General features: G+C 39.4%; 1 protein-coding gene across 1 annotated transcript in view; it reads left to right on the top strand.

The window, feature by feature from the left end:
• Positions 1-14,703: 14,703 nt before the first annotated feature.
• LOC145395416 (uncharacterized) overlaps positions 14,704-27,182 on the top strand; it is a 149,017-nt gene continuing 136,538 nt past the window's right edge. The window contains exon 1 of the mRNA XM_080269020.1: positions 14,704-14,790. The gene's annotated coding sequence lies outside the window, so the exon portion shown is untranslated. The remainder of the gene's footprint in view (positions 14,791-27,182) is intronic.

Genomic DNA, 27,182 nt, shown 5'->3' with positions numbered 1-27,182 from the left:
AAGTAGGACTAAGCACACTTCCCTGTGGCACCCCGTTTTCCTGGATAAATATATCTGATATTACGTTACGGGGCAAATTGACAGAGAAAGTTCTGTCCCTTAAGAAATCTGAAATAAAAATAGGCAAATTTCCTCTGAAACCATAAGCATAGAGCTTCATTAGTATACCGTGTCGCCATGTCATGTCATAGGCTTTATGGATGTCCAAGAACACCCCTATCATGAATTCTTTATTGGCAAATGCCTCTGAAATACAATGCTCCAAATTCATTAAATGATCTAGTGAACTTCTGTACTTACGGAAGCCACATTGTTGATCATTTAACAAATTCTTCGACTCTAAAACAAAAAGAAGCCTATTGTTTACCATACGTTCCATGACCTTACATAGACAAGAAGCCAACACAATAGGACGAAATGAAGTGGGATTCATAAGACGACCAGCCTCTTTGGGTATTGGTATGACGTGTGCAAAGTGCCATGAATTTGGGAACGTTTGAGACGCCCAAATCTCACTGTACAATGCTAACATCTTAATCAGGTTGTCCTGATTAAGATGCTGGATCATACCGTACGTGATGGTGTCTGGTCCGGGCTGGTGTCTTTACAGGATTTAAGGGCAAGGAGCAGTTCATCTAGCATAAACTCTTGGTTGTACAGGGAGTCTATGTCTTCTGTGGCAAAGTCAATAATCAGTAGCTCAGCCATGCGTTTATGGTGTTGAAAACGTGGGTCGTAATTGGCTGAGCTACTTACATGAGAAAAACTCCAGGCGAGGATGTTAGCAACGTCCATGGGCTCGTCATAGATGTTATTATTAACCTGAAGGGTTGTAATAGGTATATATGGGCCTTTATTATTTATTATTCTTATGGTGGACCAGACTTTATGTAATGGTGTTGTACGAGTCACCGTGGACACAAAGGACCGCCAGGAGTCACGTTTGGCCCTTCTTATTATTCTCCTTGCCTCAGCCCGTGCCTGTTTGTATGCAATAAAGTTTTCCTCAGTGGGCTGACTATCAAAAATCCTGTATCTCCTATTGCGTTTACTTAATGCTTGTCGGCAATCCGCCGTCCACCAATGTGCTCTATGCTTCGCATGAACTGTAGAAGTCTTGGGAATAGCAGCCTCAGGTGCGTGTAATATGGAAGTAGTTATATTTTCGACCTTAACACCTATGGTCTCCCCAGATATATCTAAATTGGCCATCCTTGAGAAGGATCCCCAATCTGGTTTCTTATAGTTAAATTTTGGAGGTGGAGGGTCCGAAACGATGTCGCATGTATAAGAAAGACAGATGGGTAAATGATCACTTCCCAAGGAGTCGTCGTAAGGGTCCCATGAGAGATCTTGATGTATACCAGAGGAGGCCAAAGATAAGTTAATGGACGAAAAGTTACCAGTACGATCATCTACACGAGTCGCCCTACCATCGTTCAGAAGACAGAGGTTGGACTGTAGTATTAGGTCGGCTACTTGCTCCCCACGACCATCAATCCTCAAGCTACCCTATTGATACCGATGGGTGTTATAATAGCCCAACACTAACTTATTGCCAGGCAGATGTTCAAATAGTGAATATAAAGCATCACTATCAATGAGGCCATGTGGAGGACAGTACAGAGAGCAAATAGACAGATACGTGTTATTAAATTTTACTCTGCACGCGACCGCTTCCAGAGTAGAATTTAGAATCATTTCCGTTTGTGGGTGTGATTTGTGTGTGTAAATGGCTACTCCGTGACCTTCATATCTTCTATACGAGTGATAGTGTTTTAACTGCAGAGGATCAGGATGATCCTCCAGGCGCATCTCCTGTAAACAAACAACGTTTGGCCTGTGTATTGACAGCAAGATTGCTGTATCTTGTAACTTATTCCCAATACCTCTACAATTCCACTGTAAGAGAGTGAATGCGGCGGTTTAAGATTTTCGTTGGGGGCCAGTGTACTTCGTCTTTCTTTGTCACCCACCAGTAGGCAAGCGACTACCGGGAGACCTATCCCGGAGCTTGTTGATGGAAACTTCCATATTTTCATCAATAACTAGGTTCCCAGCCTCCCCCGAGGAAGAGCTAACCTTTCTCTCCCTCGCTGGAGTAGGAACCGGAAGAACATGAGGACGTGACTGTTTCGTGAGGGTGGTCATGTTATTCTTAGTAGGCCTGTCAGGCTTCACTTTAGGCTGTACTGATGGAGAGGCAGCAGCAGCCTGAGAGTAAGTTGAAGCCTTAGGGATGTCAGTGAGAGAGTTGGAACGGACAGGAGGTCGAGATGGAGATGTACTGTGAGTGGCAGGAGGGAGAAGGACAGGGTCAGTCTGTGTCTCGACAGAGCACATCACAGGATGGGACATTACCACCGAAGCATAGGACCTATTCGTCGTGGGAGTTGCATGCAACTCCTTCACCTTTTTCCTAGCTTCGTAGTAGGAAATACCCTCAGTTGCCTTCACTGTGCAGACTTCTTCTCCTCCTTCCACTTGGGACAATCCCTTGAGGAAGTGGAGTGAGTACCCTTGCAGTGAAAGCACCGTACTGTCTCTGATGTGCAACTTTCCGCATCATGACTCTGACTTGTACACTTGCCGCACACTGGCTGGGAAGCCCGACAAGTCTTTGTACCATGCCGATACAGCTGGCATTTCAGGCAACGCAAAGGGTTAGGGATGTACGGCCGAACGTGAATAATTTCGTAACCAACTTTGATAACACTAGGAAGAGAAGATTTGACAAACTTCAAGATGATAGTTGCTGTCTTCGTCCTTATGCCTTCCGAGTAGCGAGTTATGAATTTAGCCTCAATGACATCTTGCTGCGCCAATTCACTTACGATCTCATCCTCGCTCATCACCATGAGATCCCTGCAAGTGACAACACCCTTGCAAGAATTCATGGAGACTGGGATTTTGGCTTCGACATCGTAACAATGGAATTTGCGCAGTTTCAACAAATCCTTTACCTGTGACGAGTTTACAGTTTTGACCAGGAGATCTCCATTATCAAGTTTTTTAACTTGTTTGACTTCTCCCGCGCAGTGGTCAATCACCTTCTTGATAAGGAAGGGCTTGAGACTGGACAGGGGAGTGGAACCTAGCGCATGGATGGTGATGTATATCGCATTTGCTACTGGAATGTCAAGTGGGGCTCGAGTCTGGCGTCCGTCAGTCTGGGGGTGGTCAGTCCGGTCGGTCCTACATTCGTCAGGACGCAGCAGGGGCATCCGTCATAGTAACCACTCCCCCCGTGAGGGGGAAGTGGGAAGAAGGAGAAAACCAAGCAAGGGACAAAGTACCTGGGAAAGACACACCTAGCCAGAGATTACCCTCTCAAACCACTCTCGGGAGGACGCGCCTGTGTATAACTCACATCCCAGAGCGATCAGTGGGGGGTACACTCCAGAGGCGAGAAAACAAAGGCAATCTCAGTAAACAGATACAGACACCTACTATATCTCTAATAAGGGTAGGGAGGAATGTGAACGCTAGCTAATCTAACTTTATTCAGGGAAAGTGCAAAACTATTGCCGGTGGGGCAGCCCTAGAATCTGGAGGAGAGTTCGGCACACGTCCGTCCTCTCCGCAACCATCCATCAAAGTCATACTTCTGTCACAATGGAAACCTTTATTAAATGGCTGGCTGACTGTACACAGGCAAGTTATGGCAGTTGACTCACCAGCTTCCTCCACCAAACATGGAAATTGAAGCCATAATAGCGGGAATTACATTCGCATCATATTTCTACATGGTTTATTCTTTAATTTCATCAGAGTATTACAGGTTGGATGTGGTGACCCAGCTGCATATTTCAAACTTTCATATGAAGAGAAATGTGGGAGCAAAAAAATTAACTGAGAAATTACAAGAGAAACACTAAACTTACCAAAACCACACATGGAGCCAGGCATTCCTCATCGCCCAGGTGGGAAGCACAGTTTTAATTTTAGTAATGGTCCATCAACGTCATATAATTATCAACTTAATGAGCTTAAGAGTTGTGGAGGTACGTATTTATGAAGTAATTATTCAAACAATCTCAACAGTTATATAACCACTACACAGCTAGTGAATTTAAACTAATTAGTGAGTAGCCTGGCACATAAGTAGAGACCAGTGATGTTCATTAAGGCTGCTTCAGTACAGGCATCAGTCGTTTTGTATAATCATGATCTTAAACCAACACGTTGTACAAGTGTTCTGATGCTCATTAAAATGCTCATTAACAAAAGAAGCTGTGCTTTATTACAGAGATCGAGTAAATACCTGGACCAGTTACCACTCCTACACACACACACACACACACACACACACATATATATATATATATATATATATATATGGAGCCTCTGTGGTACAGTGGTAAAGTGTGCGTTCTCATACACTGAAGAACGAAGATTCGCGCTCCGTCAGGGTAATGAACTTTGGGAACGTTCTTTAGGCCACGTACTGCATTGGCTGTGGTTGAAGCAGTGTCACATACTATAAAGTATGCTTGCACCCAGTCGGCTTCCGCGGGCCGATTACACTTGGTTCACAGACTACACACACATCCAAACCCACTCCAACACTACAATTACTCTTACAAACACTTCTCACCCTACATACAATCTCTACTACACAGCCTAAGCCACTTGGAAGAGATAAATTGGCTGTATCGTCTCCACTTCAGTTGGGATAGGCCGGTCCTGCAGTGGACACTCAAACGGCTGAGAAGATGAGATAAGATTATATATATATATATATATATATATATATATATATATATATATATATATATATATATATATACTATCTATGTATCTATCTATCTATCTATCTATCTATATATATATATATATATATATATATATATATATATATATATACTATCTATGTATCTATCTATCTATATATATATATATATATATATATATATATATATATATATATATATATATATATATATATATATATATATTGTTACATAGCCTATGATTTCATCATCCTTTGTATAATTCTAACGTACAGTATGCTGCATGTTTGATCACGATTCGCCTCGTGTCTTCCATAGTGCGTGTTCAACCTCACTCCCCCCCTCCTCCCTTATAGCAGAGTAAGTCGTTCTTTCTGTTGTTCAGAGCAGGAGTGTCAACTCTTTGTCCCCTATGGCTTCATTTGCGCGTCCTTCTTACAAGTTGTATCAAGCTCTGCCGGCCCCTATATAATGAGCTCAGTCTCTGCATTAATTGCCACTTAGATCTACTCCTCATTTTGTTCACATCTCTGTCCTCCCCTGTACAGTTGTTATTATTGTGAGTGCTCAGGAAGTCTCCAACCATCTAGCTGCTGTGTAATTTGAGTATAAGTGTTATTACATTTTTTTTTTTTGTACTGTATAGCATAAGGTGTTAATTCGTAGACCTGGTGAGGTTTTTGTGATTGATGTAAAGTTTTTGCTGTCAGCCAGTAGTAATAATATTTTGTATCTGTAATAATATATCTTGCATTAACTGAGCATTATCCGGTTTTCTCATTTTATCAGGGCTGACTTAGATAAATTTACTCTTGCTAATTTCGTGTTAATAGAGGCTTTTGCAGTTAACCATATATTTAACCTGTTTTTTGCCATTATATTATCCCTATGAGTCCTGAATGTTTTGTTGTTAGTTTGAGCATTAAACTTTAACTTGTAATTTTACCTAATTCTTTTGTTTTGAACCTGGAACTTTGCGGGACAGTTTTCTCTGTTCCGTAACATAAATTTGGCGACCTCTTATCAGGATATTCAGGATATTATCATAAGGATATTGCTTGATATTTTGTGACTGTGACTACCTCCCTTTCCTTGGGGGAAGCAGGATATATATATATATATATATATATATATATATATATATATATATATATATATATATATATATATATATATATATATATATATATATATATATTGCGATTATCGTGTAAACCCAGAAAGCTGGCAGTAATTGAAACACACGGGGTTGTATACCTTCTGGCCCACTTTGTTGCATTTCAATTTTTTTATCTGATCTGTGACCTCTCGCAGAGTTACAGCATTTTGCAAAGAATTAACACTGCATTCACGCACACCTTTAGGGTTATAGATATGATGAAAATGTTCTTTAAATTCTATGTATGTGGGCAGTGGGGTAGCATTAGGTGTGACAGGGGTGTAGTTTACTTCGCCGCGCCAGGTAATTGCACGCCGCAGCTGAGTATCATCGTTTTCCTGTAAGAGACGGTCCCATCTGTCTCCAACATCGTTCCTGTCGGGAGTGTAACCTCGGACCTTACTATCATACGTACATCCATACAACACATCACATACATTCTGTGTCAGAGTCAGCATCAGGCACAGGCTGGTCAAGCTGCGCTAGTGACGGTGTAAATTTCTCTGAATCTGTGCTATTGAATCTAATACGATTTATAAAACTGGACGATGTGTAATTGTGCAATACAGCTTGATTTCCCAGCGTGACGCGCGCGCGCGGTCAGGCTGTCTACTGTAGATTTGTGGTTGGTGCATTGAGTACAGCAATGCAAACCTGTCTACCGTCGTTAATGCAGTTGGTTATGAACATTTAAGCACACACACACACACACACACACACACACACACACACACACACACACACACACGAGAATTCATTAGTAAAGTCGCCAAGGTTTTTATATTAACGCTCTTATGGTCGAACTTTTCTATTAAGGAATACCATCTAACGCCAGGCAGTTCAGTGCGGCTGGAGTGAGTTTGAGAAACCTTAATAATATTAACTTCATATATCGTTCTCTTGCTCGGTTCATCTGTGATATTCTCTTCCAGCCAACGCCAGACGATTGTACTCATCTGAGAGAGATGTTGAATCCCAAGGGTGTTAATACAGCCGTCATTAATGCTTTCACCCATAATAGTACCATTGTCTGCTATAGTATTCCAGGTAACGCCAGACTATTTTATTTATATGCAATTTAGTGACACGAGCGTGAAGGCCATAATACTATTATTATTAATATTGTCATCATTAACCCTGTCATGGTCCGGGTAACTCTTTCTGTTGCAACTGAAATCATACCATTATATTCAGGTGGGAGTAAGTCATGAAGCTTCAGTGAAATACACGTACACTGTCACCATCAACCTTCTTCACTATTTCACTTCATTTCATGACGGACCAATTTACTCAGCAGACAGTGAGTCACAAGGGCCTGTGAGTGTTAATACTGCCACCATTGTATCTCATGGTTGGCACAATTCTGGTATTCTGTTCCCGATAACTCCACATATCTTTTAAAATCAAATTGTGGGTCATAGAAGAGTGAGATTTGCCGTTACTGTTAACCCCCTCGTGATCAGCCTGGTTCAGTATTCTACTCCACTTAACGGCAGACGATTTTACTCAGCTAAGAGTGGGCCGTACGAGCTTGAAACTTTAAAATCTATCATCATTAATCGTTACATCGTTGGGAAAACTCTAGTATTTTACTCCAGCCAAAGCCAGTCTATATAATTTAGCTGAGAGTCCTACTGTAGAAGCCTCTGTTAACTCCTTCAATCCAATGACGTATTTTCTTTTAGTCTTGCTATCAGGAAACGACTTTACTTAGCTTAGGACGGACCTTTAGTAGTGAAGAGGTTAATGAGGAATATATGTAAATCCTCCAGTTGTAAGTCTCTCCAAAGCTGAGTAAACAAAGACGTCATCGTACTGAATGGCTTAAATGCCGCTGTGTACTTTCCGGCAATATTCAGTCTTGGATAACTTAACCCCTTCAATCCCTTAACATCATAATTTTACACTTGCTGTGTTAAGACTTTATGTAACATAAGAAAAATGTCTGATACTGATTGATTATGAAATTATGTTTCTAAACGCTGGACTTAATTAAAAATATATCCAAAGCTGAATAAAACCGTTCGTTGATCGCCAAAACAAAATATGAACGACTTTATAGCTTTAAAGAGGTTAACGACACTGAGTGGGCTACTTATAAGAACATAATAAGAGAGGAAAACTGCAGTAGGGCATTTGATCAATGCTAGGCAGCTTCTAAAAGAGTAACTGAACTACTTGAATGAGATACGGACGGCAAATAAGAAGGCTCTACCCCTTCCTCCAAACCCTCCAGCCAAAGCCGGCAGGAAAGTAAGAAGGAACACCACGTGGAATTGAAAAACTGGCATGGACATTTTATAGAGAAGTGTGAAAGGAGAAAAACAGACTATCATAGTGTAAAAAAAAATGAATTAGAAGGCTAATGGTTATAAAAGTTTTTTTTAATACCAGCCACTTATCTGTCATATGCTTGTCTAGCCTATGCTTGAAACTCTCAATGGAAGGAGCAACAACTACATTACTAGGTGGTTTATTCCACTGGTCTGCTACTCTATTGCCAAACCAGTTTCTACCTATTTCCTTACTAAAAACGGAATTTATTTTGAAACCATTCTTTTTAGTTCTATCCCGTATGCTCACTTTAAGTACCTTGCTAATATCTCCCATATTTATTCTCTTCATCCACTGAAACACCTCAGTTATGTTTCCCCTTAATCTACGCTTTTGTAGTGAGTGCGGATTTAGTCTTTTTAGTGTTTCCAAATGAATGGTTCCAATAATCATGTATGATTTTTGTCATTCTGTACATTTTCTATTTTCTGTGGTACTTATAGTCCCTGTATTCCGGCTCTATCCTTAATATCTGTTCTCAGTAATGACAAAATAACATCTGTCGATTGTATGAATTGTCCTTTGGGGTTAATAAATAAATAAAGAAATAAATGTTTGCTGAGATCCAGTCTTCTCCTAGAATACGTGCAACTACTCGATTTCTGTCGAGGTTTTCCATTGACCTGCTGGTTGAACAGGTACAAAAGGGAAAATAACTCCTATCAAGAGTCTGTCCGGCCAGAAAAATGAACCCGATATTTTGCAGCTGCGAACTACCACTACATCAACAGTTGCCTGCCTTCCATATGTAGCCCAGAAGATATTATCAGGGACAGTACTTATAAACTTCCTTAAGTATAAGGAAAATATCTTGGTGAACTACAAAAAATGGTCGGAAAGGAATGACGGATTACCCATAAACATTACTTTTCAAGAGATGTATTTTGGGAATGTTTTCAGTTTTCTAGAATGATGTTTTGTAGGGTACAAATGCGATTCGGTGATTTTCTGGTGATTTTTTACAATTTATGCGATTTTTCAACACCTATTTAGTTTTGCAATTTTCCATTAATTTGAATGAAATTATTACTATACATAGGCCCTACACAGAGCATCACAAAAATGATCTCAGACTTTCAATAAACGTTTCAGTCTTTAAAGAAAGAAAATATATAAAAATGAAAGAAATGTATTTTTCAGCAATTTGGACATTTCCGATACCCCCCAAACCATGCGGTATTTAAAAAACTATTCATTTTCTTGTGGACAGACTATCGTTTAAGATTTTGAAAAAAAAAATCGTGATGCTAGGTTTGATAACAAGGAATAGATAGCTGCTGAATGTGAAAAATTACAATTACTCATAATTTACGTCTAAAGTTACATGAACTGTAGTGCTGGTGTTATGGCCATATTGTGGTATTTATATTCATTAACGTCTCAACAGACTCTTGTACCTGGTACCCTGAGGATATACATATACCCTGATGGAAATAAAGCGACAGATATTCCCTGCTAAGCATAAAATGTTAATAAAATTTTAACCCCAAGATGCAGAAGTAAAGATGACTCGCACCCACAGCTGTTGTAGTCCAGGATTGTCACTTGACATGCAAACCTTGTTCTTTTACCCCTCTATACCGTAATAATCATATAAAATCATTATAAACCATGGATTTGTGGGTGAGGGGAAATGCTATTAGCATACATGGTGCACTCGACTGGTGTTCTTACGATGGGCTCGTGGGTTATTCATACAAAAATACTAACAACTCCTTGCACAATAGACGAATTGTCATAACACTTGGCACAACTGTTCAGAAAGCTGCTTGAAAGCGCAAATTTCTTATTTTTTTCTTAGGCATTGAATGAGATCATTAGCTTTATTACTACATTTATCTGTTGTTGTTACTGCAATCACAGGCTGACCTAAATGTGAAGCTACTGGACTGCAGGGAATTGACAATTTCAGCTTCTTTTTTTTTTTATATCATTTTAAAAGCTTGTCTGTGATGTGATAATGTGATACATGAGTGTGTTGTGATATGGGGAGTAGTATTGCACTGTGAACATAGTGGATTGTCTGTGAAAGGTAATTTGTGTTGGGTCTGTTGCAGGGAAGGGTGTAGACTGCACCGTTGTCTGGCTGAGCGTGCTCGTGTCTCTCTAGATAGGGTGATTTCTTGGGGGTGGATGTCTGGTGGTGGTTCGTGAGGGATGCTGTTTGTTTGAAGTTTTTGTACGATTTTGGTGGTTATGTAATTATGTATATCTAGATCACGGAAATACACCAGCACAGTTTCACTGATATGGAATTAATGTTACTTTTCCCATCAGACAATAATAGCGTAAAATTGGACTTTACGCTTCTAAGAAACTATCATGCCCGGCGTTGTTTGTTGCATGTCTCTCTCTCTCTCTCTCTCTCTCTCTCTCTCTCTCTCTCTCTCTCTCTCTCTCTCTCTCTCTCTCTCCTGCGGATTTCAGCTGGAGACATTGGTGCGTCTGGGAGCATTCTTGAGTTCCTATCCTAATCTTGAGTTCCTGACAAAAAATATATAAATAAAATCTGTAGCCATAGCTTCCTATGTAATGTCCACCTTTCATTTACTTCCCTTGAAATTATTGTTTATTTGCTGACCTTTACTCCTTTCTGCTCAATTGTCCTGAAAAAGTGTATGATTTCATAGGTGTGGTACAATGAAGAAAAAATATAACACTTTCTTATTCCACTATGTTTATACTTAAGACATGTCCGTCACCTTTATTCCTAATGAATCTTACTAATGGTAATCATTTAAGGGGAGAGGAATGTATCAGGCTTTTCTCAGCTTAGGAATATTAGACACCAGTGGAAAAAGAGAAGTAGAAGTGTTGAAGTATAAGCCTATTTGCTCCCAAGTGTGGATACAGCTTTTTACAACTAACAGACCTATGTAACTACACAATAATACCAACAAACAGTTAAGGAAAATGTCAAAAGAATTAATCGAGGCTGAAAGTAGGTTTATGATAATGCTTATCAATTAGTGAAGAAATATTGATGTAAAACAATATTTGTAAGGTTCCAATCATCCTCCAAGCACCGACTCACAGGTGTCAGATTTCGAGTACAATTCAGATCCCTATTTCAGTTTCAAATAGACTCCGAGGGAGGGGGGGGGGGGCACACACATTCCCACAGTCCAGTTCCCTCTTGTTTGTTGCGGCTAAATAGTTTCCAGAAGAAAAAAGATAAAGGTCAAGGAAAATTATATATGATTTCCCTGTTTACTGAAAATTTTCTTGCGACTGGAGACTCATGAGAGAGAGAGAGAGAGAGAGAGAGAGAGAGAGAGAGAGACAGACAGACAGACAGACAGACACAGACAGACAGACAGACAGACAAAGAGAAAGTGTTGAAAAGCACCGTGATTTATGGATGATTAATGTACTAAACGCAACTAATTTAACTTAATGAACTAAAAGAGAACCTTGCCGACTAATTAGGATTCAGACACTTGCACAACAGTTTAAGAGGGCGTAGTTTTTTTTCCTCCTTTAAGGCAATCCTAGTTAACTGTGGCAAAATATTTGACTCACCTTTCTGTGTTCAACCCAATAGGTATTCTGTAAGGGAAAACTTACATGTTTAAAGCTCGTGATGAATGTTTTCACTCATGGTCGATTTCTTCCCCAACAATTTTGTCCTAATGTCACAAAGCATATATCACTGACTTCCTTCACTTGTACTTTGTGTTATATACTCAGAGCATACTAAAATGACAAGACTGTGCCTACTTCTCTTCACAGGTAAATACAGACATTATGTATACACTCGCACATTTTCATCACTGTAGTCTGAAACTCTGCTGTTGGCCCATTACCTTTTAAGAGCTTTTCTTCAGTCAGAATATCATGGGCCCAATAATGGTTCTGCGTTTTTCTTTAATAATCATTATCTCGAGGGAGCAGAAACAGACAAAATGGGAAAGGTTTGGCAAGGGATACCAACTGAGTCGGCAGCTTCTTGCGTTATCTCATGTAACCTCGGGAAAGAGAAGCCGATGATTTAATGCCATGCAGCTTATGTCCCACTATGGGCCGTTCTATATAAAAACAACAACAACAAGAGTTCAGGCGGTCCAAGGGCGATGTTCAGTCGTCAGACGTATAAAAATTCTTGACCGTCAGTCTTGACGAAACCCAGTTTAGGAGTTTGAATGCCGCGATAGTCGCTGGATTGGGAGAGAATGTTCTGTATGTGCGCTTAAAGGGCGCAAAATTTAAAATGTCTCTTTTGTTTAATAAACAGGACACTTCGAAAATCTATTCTAAACGGTTATTTTTTATGTAGGAAATGTATTTTTATGCGCTAGAATCGGTTGAAAAAATTACGGTAGTATGGAATAAGAAGATGCATTTACGAGCAAGATACAGTATACTGTATAGGCTGATCAGGCCAGTCAACTGGCACTTTTATCACTTAAAAATGAATTATATTAGCCAGAGTGTTAAGACTGGAACCACTGACCGTCTCATCCCCAGGACAGCTCAAGGATTTCTTTGGGTGAGATTAGGTATCTGTGCTATTACGGACACTAATGCCATTTCACATCTTGTGCCATAGGTTACAAGACAGTGAGCAATGTCTTTTGAAATCCAGTATATTAATAGTTACAACTCAACAGACTTTTCAGAATGTTGTGCAAGAATTTCATAATTGTTCCTTTAAAAAGTGGATTGATATTAGCAATAGTAATAGTGAGCATAGGAAGCTGTTAATATTGGCACCATGGACTGTTTCATGGCCAGGAGTCTAGTATTCTGTTGCGGCTAACGGCAGGCCAAAGTGACTCATAGGAACCAGAGAGTGTTTGTTGCGTCTCAGGAAATAAGTATTTCGTAATGATAGTCTTGCCTTCATTAAAGCAGTCTTAATGAACACCTGAGCCATCAACACATGTGGCAGTGTTTTCTCCAGTTAGAGTTTTGCCGACGTGTAGCTCCAGTGCTGTCATTACCAGGCGTTGCGAGACTCCGTCCCATTACTCACATGCACTAATCAACTAGCAGTTCACTGCTTCTTTGGCAAACACAGACATTTTTTTCTTTTTAGTTTATATGCCCGACTTCTTCCTGTAGCCGTTTTTTTTCTTGTCGTTGTTGTCGTCATTGATGTCGTTGTTAACATCGGCGACATTGTTGTTGTTGTCGTCGTTGAAATAGTCATCGTTGTTGTTGTTGTCATCGTTCTTGATGTCGTCAACGTTCTTGTTGATGCTGTTGCAGTCATCATCGTTGTTGCTGCCGCTGTTGTCGTTGTCATTGTCGTTGTTGATGTTTTTGCTGCTGATGATGTTTATATTGTTATTATTATTACTTTAATCGTAACATCATCATCATAATCTGTCCATCCAGAGACGTCATAATCCCGAATTGGGTGGTCACAAACAAATGGCTCCCAGTGTCGCCTTGTCCCCTGCCATTTCGCTGCCCTTCTAACTCACACCCCATTCTCTCATATACCTCGGCACTTCATCCGTCCACTTCATCCTCGGTCTCACCCTCCCTCTACCCTCCTCAATATCACTCGCATACACTGTCGTCATTAGTCTCTCACTCTCCATTCTCTTCACATGGCCAAACTACTGTATTCAATGTATTTCTTCAAACGCTTTCCATCACACCCACATCCACACCACAATGCTCCTTTACTTCTCCATTTGTCAGTCTGTCTCTCAATGGAACCTCACATGCTCCTTTCAAATAACTAATATCCTCTGCTCTCATTCTTGACTTGTATCTTTCCAAGAAGGCCCAAGTTTCACTTCCATACGTTGGAGTGGTGATCACACTATTATTATTATTATTATTATTATTATTATTGTTGTTGTTGTTGTTGTTGTTGCTGTTGTTTGTTATTATTATTATTATTATTATTATTATTATTATTATTATTATTATTATTATTAATATTATTATTATTATTATTATTTATTATTATTATCACCACCATCATCATCATCATCATCATCATCATCATTGTTTTCATTATTGTGTTGCTGTTGATCTTTTTATTATTATAGGAAAGAATAAACAGTTCTGACCTACCTCAAACCTTTCAGGTCAAAGTCGACCAGATGTTGACAATGTGTTTACTCTGAAGGTAAAACAGTTACGGCCCGACTTGAGCCCTCCCTGGGTGTGTATTTTCACAATAAAAACATCCATTAAACTGGCATATTTTCCATCAGGAGGTTAGAAACGCTGCCTTCTGAACCCCTTGAATAAGAGGATGTAATTTACATTTGTCATGCCGCCTCCAGACGAGTTTATTCGCCATAGGACAACCAGTACTTGTTAAGCTTACCTAAAGCTAGAGAGAGAGAGAGAGAGAGAGAGAGAGAGAGAGAGAGAGAGAGAGAGAGAGAGAGAGAGAGAGAGAGAGAGAGAGAGAGAGAGAGGAGGGGAGAGGTGGGAGAGGTCCACCACCGCCCCTTCTCTTGTACCACCTTGGATCACCCCAGTTTATAAGAGCACATTTGTGTTCCACGCCTCACCAGGTACAGAAGCAGCGGGAAGTGAAGAGCACTTCAGCACTCAAAACAGTTGCCTCTCTGCTCATCTCACCTCCATCTACAAGTAAGAGATTTTACTGGAGACTGTTTTCAATCCCCTCATTACAATATAGCAATTTTTTGCTACATTACTGATCCAGACAAATGATTTTATTTCTCTTTATAAAAATAAAAATCCTCATTTCGCTAACCAGTTACTCTTTAAATCCCTTCTGAATGTTAGGTGACTACAAACAGAAAGTTTTATTACTTTTAGAAGGAACATTTTGCATTGAGGAAGTTCTTGAAATCTATAGTCTCTCCAGGCTGAACAGTATATCCTATGCAGAATGAAGTCAATCTGAGGTAACAAAAATAAAGTATAGAAGATATCTGAAAATACCAGGAGTAAAATATATCATACATTCTCTGGCTAAACGAGTCAACCTTGCTGGCTTAGTCGATATCATTCAGCATACAAGTATGGATCTGAAAACAAACACGTTACAATTACCTGACAGTCACACATCTTTTTCGACCGGCTGTGACGAAGTGGATTCAAGCCCCACACTAATGAGGGTGCTTTACGGTACCATGTTACACATACGAGGTGCATTCCAAAAGTTTTGAGAGTTTTTTAGGAGAGGCATTAATTTATTTTAAAAAAGTGCAAAACTCTAATCTCCTTCAAAATAGGACCCTCCAACTTCAAAGCACTTGTTGTAGCGCTCTAGCCACTTCTTGAAGGCCCCCTTGTAGTCCTCCAAAGTGAAGGTGTCTAGGACCATTGTCACAGCCTCCTTCATCTCCTCATCGTCTTCAAAACGACTGTCCTTGAGGTTCTCATTCAGCTTGAGGAATAACCAGAAGTCGCAGGGGACAAGGTCTGGACTATAGGGAGGGTGAGGGACAGTCTTGACGCCCATCTCTGTCAAGTAGTTGGTCACCAGGATGGAATTGTGGACTGGTGGATTGTCCTGGTGCAGGTGCCAATGACCCGATTTGAAGAGCTCTGGTCTGTTGCGACGAAATCTCTTCCTGAACTCCCTCAAAACATCCACATAGTATTCTTTGTTGACCGTCTGACCGGAGGGAACCCAGTGGATGCAGATGATGATCTTGCTGTCGAAGAAGGGGATCATCATGAGCTTCCCAGTGGACTTGCTCTGCCTGGCCTTCTTGGGTCTGGGGGAGCCAAAATGCCTCCATTGGGAACCCTGTCTCTTGGTCTCTGGATCATAACAGTAGATCCAGCTTTCGTCACAGGTTACCAGAGACCCAAGAGCACTCGGATTCGAGGTAATGAGCTCAACCATCTCCCTGCTGTCACCAACACGTCTTTCCTTCTGTTTGTCACTGAGCACCCTGGGAACAAACTTTGCACCAATTTTACTCATGTTCAGATCTTCATGAAGAATTCTGTGTACAGTTGCCACACCGACTCCAAGCTATGTACTTATTGTCTGAATGGATACACGACGGTCCTCGTCCAGGAAATTGCGAATTTTCTCAACCAACTCTGGCATTCTGACGTCCCTCTCCCTCACGCACCTCTCATCGTCTCTCACCTCCTCTCTGCCGTGCTGGAACCTCTTGTGCCAGAGAAAAATAGATGCTGTTATCATACAAGTTAATCCATAAGCAGTCTGGATCATTTCATAAGTTTCTGTTGCGTTTTTGCCCAATTTAACACAAAACTTTATTGCGTAACGAGCTTCCAAATTGTCTTCACGTCCAACTGCGTTCTGCGAACTAGTCAACTGTGACAAGCAGTGTATAGTAGGGTGTGTTTAAATTGCTGTAACAGCCGTCTCCTTCAACCTGGAAAAACAAAATGTGGCATGTTTGTTTATTAGATGTATAGTAATGAAATATTAAAGTGACAATAATCTAGGACCGTTAGAAGTCCCTCTCCCAAAAGAGTCTTAAAACTTCTGGAATGCACCTCCTGTATATATATATATATATATATATATATATATATATATATATATATATATATATATATATATATATATATATATATATATATATCTTCAGCACAGACATTGCAGGTCCACTGCTGGACAAAGGACCCCCCCAACCTATTCCACGAATTGCTTGACTGAGCTAACGCCTTCCACGTTTTGCCTCCAAACTTCTCCATCTCGTCGCTCCACCACCTGTCTGACCTTTTTCTGCTGCACTTATTAATTCTTGGAATCCAGTCACTCAGTCTCTTGCTCCATCGGTTACCCATATTCTTTGTACATGACCATCCCACCTCCATTTCCGTTCATTTATAACTTCTACTATGTCACTGACTTTAGTATGCCCTCAGGCAAGTTGATCTCCTGCCTTATATTCCAAACATTGATCTTTCCACTGCTCTTTGAGAACGGATTATTTGATTTTCCATTGCTTTTGTCAGTTTCCAGGTCTCACATCCGTACATCATAGCTGGGATTGTATATTCGTTATAAACTTTTCATACATATTGGCAAGCTACTTTTCATGATGTCTCAATGTTCACCGAAAGCTTTCAGTCTAACTGTAATGCACCTTTTTGTATCGCTAGCATGGTCTTTCATTAGTTTCAGTATTTACCTCAAGCATTGTACTCCTTGACTTCTTCAGGAATTTCTCCACTTATTCTGATGATTCTGTTTGGTGTATTTGGATTGAACATTTAGTTTTTCGCTTGTTCATCTTGGGCCCTGCTTTGAGACTTTCTCTGCTTTGGTTTAACAACTCTTGTAATGACTTTGCTCTTTCTGAGATCAGGACAATGTCACCTGGAAATCTTAAAATGGTTTGGGTTATCTCCATCAATGTTTAACTCCTTTGTTCTCCCAGTCGGACTGTCTGAAAATACTTTCTAGCCATGATGTAATTAATTTTGGTGAAACTGTATCTCCCCGATGCACGGCCTTTTAAATCTAATTTTTTCCCGAGTCTTTGTGTAATTTCACTGTAACCGTTGCCTCTTTATATATGTTATCGAGCAGTTTTGCTATTTTCTCATTTACTCCTTTTTTTCCCCACAATGAATTTGTAATTGCTATGTGGTCCAATGAGTCGAAAGCCTTTTCTTAATCAATAAAACCTAAACAAAGTTGTTTATTATACAGGGTGTTTTTTTCATTCTCCTGATTCATTGTGTGTAGACGATCGGTAGTCAGATACCCGCGTGGAATCCTGCCTGTTCAAGTGGTTAGTTTTCTGTCAAGGTTTTTGTAATTCTGTTTGTAAGACTATAAGGAAGAGGTTGAAAAGATCTATATGCTGATGGGTCGATAGTTACTATGATCTTTTAAGTCGCCTTTTTTTAAAGCAAAATAACTATTGTATTACACCATGTTCTGGAAATTTTCTTCTTCTGTAACCACTGAGCAAGTAAGGGGGCGTGCCTCTTTTATACTTCTACATGCTACTGTACAGTAAATCTGCTACTGTTTCATCTTCTCCTTCACCCTCCTGTCTTCATACTTTAATGGGAAATGTTTACCTCGCCTGGTGTTACGTCAAGTCTTTAACTTGTGTCAACTGAAAACTTAGCTCTTAATAATAGTGCCTTTGATGACTACAGATCTCTGTAAAATTCGTTAACTCTATTCACCATCCTCTCCCTGTATTAATGACTTCACCGTTTTTGTCCTCCAGTTATATAATTTGGTGCCTCCTTGTGTCATTTGACTTCGGATCAGTTTCAACCTTTTTCCTTTTTTGGTAGTTTTTTTTTTTTTTTCTGATCCACATTTCTCTTTGTTTTTCCTCCTTTCGTCTCCTGTTGAAAAGCTTATTTAATTCCGTTCTTTCTATCTCATCTTTGTTTGATTTTACTTTCATCCCTTTCCTTCTCTTCAAGAGCTCGAGGGCCATTTTTTAAAACTTATTGGTTTTGGTTGTGTTAGCTTTCCCTACCACGTCTGCTTATTCTCTTGGCACTTCTATTAGTTTATCAGTGTCACACTCAGCATGAGCCTGAAATCTGTTTCTAATTTCTAAGGGAAAGGCTGCTTTGTTTTCACTTACTTTTATTGGGCCTATATTTTCATTTTTACTCAGCTTCTTCCTTTCACCTTTGAAACTGAATCTGCCTGTGCATCCCAGCATTCTATGGTCACTTCCTATATTTACTTGTTGACAACTGCAACATTTATGATCGCGTTGTTCTTATCTGCTATATTGAAATCGAGTTCATTCTTTGTTTCACATTTAGGTCTTCTCCAGGTCCATTTTCTCCCCGTTCCTTTGTGAAAGAGTTTGTTCACTATTTTCATGTTATACATTTCGGCAAATTTACTACCTTTTCGCCTCCGTCATTCCTTTCTCCTACTCCGAAACTTTCCCAAATGCATCTCCATTTTTTGATTTGCCAACTTTTCCATTGAAGTCTCCAATGAGTATAGTATATGTGGTTCTTTCTTGTTCCATAATGTTTTTAAGATGTCATCACAGAACGTTTCTATTTCTTTATCTGAGCTTTGAGATATCGGTCCATATACTTGTATTACTTTCAGGATGTATCTTTTGCCTAGTCTAATTATGATCCATGCTACTCTGTCAGATACACTGCTGAATTTAACTATGTTCTCTGCAAGATTTCTGTAAATTAGAAAACCTAAACCAGTAACTCTTTTATTTTGGCTTTCTGTGGTAAAATTGGTGGTTGCTGTTTTGGAGCTAAATCATTTTTGTTCTTTTCCGTGGATTTCACTGAAACCTACAATATCCCGACTAATGTTTTCTAATTCAGTCATTAAGTTGTCATGTTTGTATCAAGTTTGTAAGTCTATGATCATAAGTAGTATTGAATCTCTTTGATTACTAGTTTAGTCAGTTTTATACTTTGAATACGTTTGGTCAGCAAGTGAGCTGAAAAGGGTTAGGGATCTTTGTTATATTTAGCGTGATATTGTGATCCTGTATGATGTTCAGGTGCGGCTCAATTCGGCATTAGATAATGTCAATACCACCCGTATAATAAGGATACATAGCATCCATATTCGCGCAAGACTCAGCTTAAGTCCAAAAACCAACACTTATCTAATTGTGTGTTTGGGCGAGTTTACATTTTCACCTTTCTTATTGCTTCAGTACGGCCTGTAGGCTCTCCCAAGAAGTGACGGCCGTGGCACTTTGGAGCTGCTGATTAGGAGGAAATCAGACAGTAACTCATTATCATGGAATGATTACTGCTTCCATGGCCAAGAGACATCTCAGTGTGCCCTGGGCATTACAGAGGTTGTTCTCTTGGGCTTGAAAGCATGCATTCATTTCTCAAATCCTGTAACTAAAAAAACAATTAAAAAGAAAACTTGGTTTAATCACTCTTGTTTTAATGCTGTCCACAACAAGCAGAAGGCCTACAAAAGGTACCAGAGACAATCCTCCCCTGAATCTCATCTCTTTTATGTTTCTGCCCAGAATTGTGCTAAGTCTGTTCTTCACAATTCAAAAAATCATTTATTTCATACAAATGCTTTGAACTGTCCAATTCAAATTCTTCCCGCTCATTCTGGAACATCGCTAACAACCTTTCTAACAAATATACCTCATCATCCTTGCCTCCTCTTTTCCACTTTGATGGCTCTGTAACTATTTCTTCTGCTGATAAAGTAAAACTCTTCACTCAGATTTCTCCTCCAATTTCACCTTAGACGATTCCGGTTCTCTTCCTCCATCATTTTCACCCTCTGACTTCCTCATAGCTGACATCAAAATTTAGTCAATCGATGCATTTTCTCCCATCAGTGGTCTCAATAATAACAATGAATACATGACTGATGGGGTCAATCGTGTTGTACTCAAGAAATGTGCTTCTGTTTTTAAACCCTGTCTAGGTAAACTCTTTCTGTCACCTTGTGCCTTTCCTTCTTGCTGGAAGTTTGCTCTCATTTAGCCTCTTTCAAAGAACGGTGACCAGTCCCAGCTTTCTGACTATCGCCCAATTGCTTTAACAGCCTCTGTTTCAAAAGTTTTTGTGACTATTCTTAAAAATTTTTAAAGGACTCTTCCTACCACAACCTTCTTTCAGATCGTCAGTATGGGTTCTGCCAAGAACGCTGCACTGTGTTCATCTCAACTGCCTTTTAGATTCCTGGTCATCCTTCTTTCGGGACCTTCAGAAAGCATTGCCATTCCATCTGACATCTCAAAGGGTTTCGATCGTGTCTGGCATAAGTCTTTACTTTTCAAGCTGGCTCCTACGATTTCTATCCTTCTATCTGTGCCTTCATCTCTACTTTCCCTATAACTGCTGTTTTAGATGGCCCCCGCTCTTCTTCTGGAGCTATATATAGTAGTGTTCCTCAGGGCTCTTTCCTATCACCAACTCTCTTCCGTCTATTCATCAATGACCTTTCTGTGCTGTACACCTAACCCTATCCACTCATACACTGATGACTCCACCCTTCACCTTTCCAATTCACTTCCCGTAGCATCCATCTCAGTAGTTACTTCAACACACCTAATGTTTTACTTGAGGCATATCTCTGAATAGGGTATATGTATATATCTATATCTATCTATCTATCTATCTATATCTATCTATCTATCTATCTATCTCTCTCTCTCTCTCTCTCTCTCTCTATATATATATATATATATATATATATATAAATATATAAATATATATATATATATATATATATATATATATATCCATCAAAAACTCTGTTCTTACATCGTTGAACTCGAAAACATATTCCGCGGGAGTATTCTCTAATACTGAACAATATCCAACTCAGTTTTGCATTATCTTTAAACATACTTGGTTTTTCATTCTCTCAGAACTTATATTGGAAAGATCATATTACCTCTCTTGTAAAATCTACGTCAACGAGATTCGGTGTACTAAGCCGACCCTTTGTGTTTGTGTGTGTGTGTGTGTGTGTGTGTGTGTGTGTGTGTGTGTGTGTGTGTGTGTGTTTCTTTTTTTTTTTTTTACCCCTGCACAGTTGTTGACTATATACACGGGTTTTAAGTACCTCTGTTTAGAGTACAACTCACATGTGTGAGGAGGCTCCCCACATACAACCGTTCTCAACAAGGTGGAGTCAAAGGATTGTCGTCTCATTAGCTCTCCTCTTCCTGGCTCCCTTCAACCTCTATTTCATAACCGCACTGTTGCATCTTTATATCTTTTATCTCACTACTTCAATGGTCACTGCTCCTCTGAACTGTCTGTCCACCACTATGGCAGGTGCACAGATCTCTCTAGTGTAACAGTTAACCATTATTCTCAGTCCCTCATGTATGTAACAGGTCAACTCTGGAACTGCCTCCCTCTGTCTGTGTTTCCCACTGTTTATGATCGCGTTTCTTTCAGTTGCAGTGTGTCCAGGCATCTCAAATTGAACGGATCTTGAGTTTGGCTTTCTGTTTTCTCGTTTTTGTTTGATCTTGGAGGAAGCAGTCTGACGGGCTCTTGCCTTTGGTTCCTTCTTTCATGCATAAAAAGAAAACTTCGAAATATAAATGAGGGCATTGTAAGACTTTTGGACTTGATCCAATAGTTGAGTATGATTGAGAAAAGTCTAATCAAATTATATTCTTGAGAAAAAAAAAAATTGTATCCATAATTTGTTACTATGGACTAATCCTTTTGCATGGTACTCATATTCAGTTAGCCTGGCTGTGTTTCCCACCACTAACGATTGGAGAGAGATACAAAGCCTTCCACAGCATTCCAAAGGAACTGTCATTTTTAAAATATGAATTTATAAATAGTGCATTGGTAATTAAAGTTTAGTCATATAGCAGTTATCTAAATTTTAGTATGAACCTTCGGAGAAATAAGATTTTTTTTGAAAAACAAAACAGTGAAAGTCAGTTCTCTTGTGAGAGATGTGAGGCATCATCATTAGCATTGCTTTGATAGGAACCTTCAATTCAGTTTTGTTCCTGTACATGACACCAGGACAGACAGAGCACTAGGCAAGGCATGAAAGTAAAGGAAGCTGCAATCCTTGGTTCCTTCCGACATTCAAACCAGTGCTCTGGAGGAGGCACACGGGGGTGATGGGAGATAACCTTGTGCGATTAACCTGCCCACTGTCAGCAGACTTTGGACATTCTCTCTCTCTCTCTCTCTCTCTCTCTCTCTCTAGTGTTCAGGACTGTACATAAGTAAATGAAATGGGCAGTACAATAAATGTATATCCTTCCCATACCATTTCTTGATTAGCACCATATTTCATTGTTAATCTCTCGCTACAAATGAGCACAGATGTAAAAATGGCAGTTTCAGGCCAGGGTAGAGTACAGGCACTCTAATGAATTCTTAATGAAGGCTTTGTCTAAACACCTTCAAGCCGAAAACTCTATTTTATGTTTAATTGGATCGTCAGGGGTTAGTAAGTCATTAATTATTATAGAACGAACAGATTAAGCGATTACTTTCCGAACTAATTCTCTTTTGATTAAAATATATATATATATATATATATATATATATATATATATATATATATATATATATATATATATATATATATATATATATATATATATATATATATATATATATATATATATATATATATATATATATATATATATGTATATATATCTGTCTATCTATCTGTCTATCTATCTGTATACCGTAATCATCATCATCCGGACCTCATTTCCCACCCTAGGGCGGGGTGAGGAGTAGTGTAGCAGCGTCCAGACACCTTAAGTTTGTCCAGTTCAATGGGCCACACTTCCATTCACTCATCATTCAAGTCCACGGAACCTTGGCTCCATCAAATAGCCCTTCCCCCTCAAAAAAAAAAAAAAAATTCACCACGTTCTGTAATTTCACATTTACCTCTCTGATAGTCAATCTGAACGCTGTCACTTGAAAAGGGGCGCCAAATCGCTGGTTTTGAGCTTGTACGCACAGACTTCATCCAGCCAACTCGGTCTCTTGTCAATCCCTTAGCCTCACCAGCTTCCATACCCCTCTTCCTCACACACACATCCACCATGTCTCTCCATCTTCTTCTTGGCCTACCTAGCCTCTTCCCTCCTTCATATTAACTCAGATATAACTTTTTGACCACTCTCTTGTCAATGATTCTCTCCACATGACCAAATCATCTTAGTCCACTCTCTCCGATATATAGATACATATGTATATACATACAGTCGTGTTTCAAATTACGCGAGTTACGTTCTCAATGCCTCACATAAAGCCAAAATTCACGCATAGTCAGAACCCTCAGTAAATACCCAGAAATCGTTCCTAAAATTAAGAAACAAAAATATCAGTAGAACAGAAGAATGCAGTACACCCATCTAATAAAGCACTATTTTTTTTTTTTCTAAAAAAGAAAAAAGGAGCTGATGTTTGTTTGGCATCTGGGAACTAAATGAGTGTAAAAGAAAAACTAAAACTGCCATCAGACAAAAATCCATGTCGATGAGGTTGTCTGTAAATGGTTCGTACAGCAGTGATCGTGTGGAATGGTATGTGGGTACAGTATTATTTTTTAATCAGTTGCAGAGGGGTTAGTGAAGTCTTCCAGCAGAATCTGGCCTAACCCTACCCTGTGCAAGGCATGGGTGCTAAACTCGATCACCCACAGTGCACTAGCAGCCTCCCTTTGCCACCAGAGCACAGTTATGTTTATAAACTTAAAAAAAAAAAAAAATCGTACCTGATGAACACAATACTGACAAATTTTGGTTTAAACAGATTCTAACACACAGTAAATGTTGGTACTAACATTAAAGTAAAATAATTCATAATTTCTTTCTTTTCTTTTCTTTTACAACAGAGGAAGGAAAACAAACGAATAAAAAAATGCACACGAAAGATTACAGATGTCATCCATTCATAAAAAATCTGTAACAGTTGGACTTAAACATCCGTAGTTTGAAGTTTAGGGGTTAATCACTCTGGAGAAGTGAGTTTCAAAGAGATGCAATTCAAGGAATAAAAGACTTCTGATATGCATACGTTCTCCAATGTGGCAGTGTGACAGTTCAGTCATGACCACTACCAGATGCCTGTATAGCACAGGGGGAAGGCATGGAGAAGTGGCACAATGGATGCTTCGTCTGGGCATTTGCCACAAAAGTATCTGTAAAATAATGCAAGGGAGGCAACATTCCTTCGTACCTATAAAGGAGGTGGTTCATTTGTAAGAGTAGGGGTATTAATAATTCTACAGTAATAGCTTTGTTCTGAATTTTGTCTCATTGTTTTAATCCAACCTCTTCACATGTATTCCATGAGGGTGAGCAATATTCCAGCCGAGAGCGCACATGACTCTTGTAATATCTAGCTAACTGCTCGTCGGTGATGAAGTTACTGACTCTGTACAATAATCCAACATTCTTTGAAGAAGCTTTATCAAGTAATCTAACATGAGTGGTCCCGCTGAGGGCACTGTTAAATGAAACCGATAACTTCAATACTTTTATAGTTAGGAATATTGTAGTATTGAAGGTATCTGTCAAAAAGTGAACTGTATATATACAAGTTTTTCCTGGCATTAAATGAAAAAATGTTATTTCGTTCCTATTAAGTGATTTTAGAAAAGTCTTGATTTATGGAGATTGCCGTACTGAGTTCTCTATCTTTCTGTCACTCTCCAGACGCCTTAATCCTGTAAGGGGTGGCCACAAATTAATCGTCTCCACGTCGCCCTGTTCCATGCCATTTCACTGCCCTGCTCCCAGCTCACACACCCCTTTCTCTTATATCTCTCCACACCATCCATCCATCTCATTCTTGGCCTCCCCCTCCCTCTCTCCCCTTTCACCTCACTCACATACATTTTCCTAGTCAGTCTCTCTCTCTTCATCCTCTCCGCATGGACTGAGGTATGAGTTGGAAATATTAACCTTTGTGAATGGGTGTTTAAGTGTGAATGAACTTTGAAGTATTGAGTCATCTGCATATGAGTGAATGGGATTATGGGTGACTTTTTTTTCTATTACAATAGCAGAACAAAAGAAAAAAAAAACAAAGAATAAAAGAATAATCCACACACCTGATTACAGGTATCCTCCATTCATAAAAAATCTGTAACAGTTGGACTTGAACAGCTGTAGGTTGAAGTCTGGGGGAAAATCGCTCTGGGGAAGTGAGTTCCAAAGACATGCAGTTTGGGGAATAGGAGAATTCTGCTAGGCAGACGTTCTTTAATATGACAGTGTGACAATCCCTTCATGCACGCTACCAGATGCCCACGTAAAGTGGGGGAAGGCGTGGAGATATGGCACAATGCATGGAACTTTCGCAGAACATTTGCCCTTAAAGTATCTTAAATAATGCAAGGGAGGCAACATTCCTTCTTATCTGTAGGAGAGGTAGTTCATTGGTATAAGTAGGGTTATTTATAATTCTAATAGCTTTGTTCTGAATTTTGTCCAGATGTTTTAGTGCAAACTCTCCACATCCATTCCACAAGGGTAATCAGTATTCCAGTTGAGAGTGCACATGACTTGAGAATTATAGGTAACTGCTTGTCGGTGAAGAAGTTACGGACTATGTACAATAATACAAGTTTCTTTGAAGCAGTTTTAAAAAGTGATCTAACATGAGAAGTCCAGGGCATTGCTAAATGAAACACAAAGAATTTCAGTACTTTAGGAGACAGGAATATTTGTAGCACTGAAGATAATATAGGACTCAGACAATATCTGTCTGTTAGTAAATTGTATATAGCTCATTCTTCTAGCATTAAGTGATACAGTGTTGTTTTGTCCCTATTCAGTAGTTTCGGATAAGTCATGATTTAAGGAGACTGCTGTACCGAGCCGTGAGTTAAAGATATTAACCCATCGCGTCCGGCCGGCATATATTGCCGCCAAGTCTTCTCTCAGCTGGGCGTGCCTGAGAAAATCGTCTATTTTTAAACTTTGGTATCTCAGGTAATATTTAACCAAAAAAAAAAAAAAAAACTAGGTGTCATAATACTCACCAATCACTCGACTTGAAGCCGATTGTCTCAGATGGTCTGTGAAGTACTTATAGTCAGAGAGAGTGATTGGGAAAGGGGACAATTTTTTTTGTTTTTTGCTCGTGTCCTTATGTGTGGCAGAGATGCGGTAACACAACTAAGGCTCAGACTAGCTCTCCACAGTAATAACACTTCCCGAAGACTACAGTCCACCACAAACACTATTTTCCGTGTATATTTTCCAAAACTGTGGAATGATTGCTGCTGCAAGTCTGGTAACTATAGCAACGACCTTGATGCTGCCTGCCTCATGTACCTGCTTGCCTCACCACCACTCCACACCACTGCCTTACACACACACACACACACACACACACACACACACACACACACACACACAAAATACGTGAATAAATATATTGTAAACAATATATTTACTCACGTACTGTTCATAATCAAAAATATTTTCCATTACCTTTTTTTTCTTGTAATTTCTACTTTTTAATCATAATAACTATACACACATGAAAACTTTCAGTAAAAAATAAGGCACTGACCATCACAAAACAAACTTTCTACTTCCATTAGTCACAAA

The sequence above is a fragment of the Coenobita brevimanus genome, chromosome 31, assembly GCF_032717465.1.
Source record: "Coenobita brevimanus isolate Jiangsu-jjx chromosome 31, ASM3271746v2, whole genome shotgun sequence".
Taxonomy (NCBI): Eukaryota; Metazoa; Arthropoda; class Malacostraca; order Decapoda; family Coenobitidae; genus Coenobita; species Coenobita brevimanus.
This window is presented reverse-complemented; position numbering and strand designations above follow the sequence as displayed.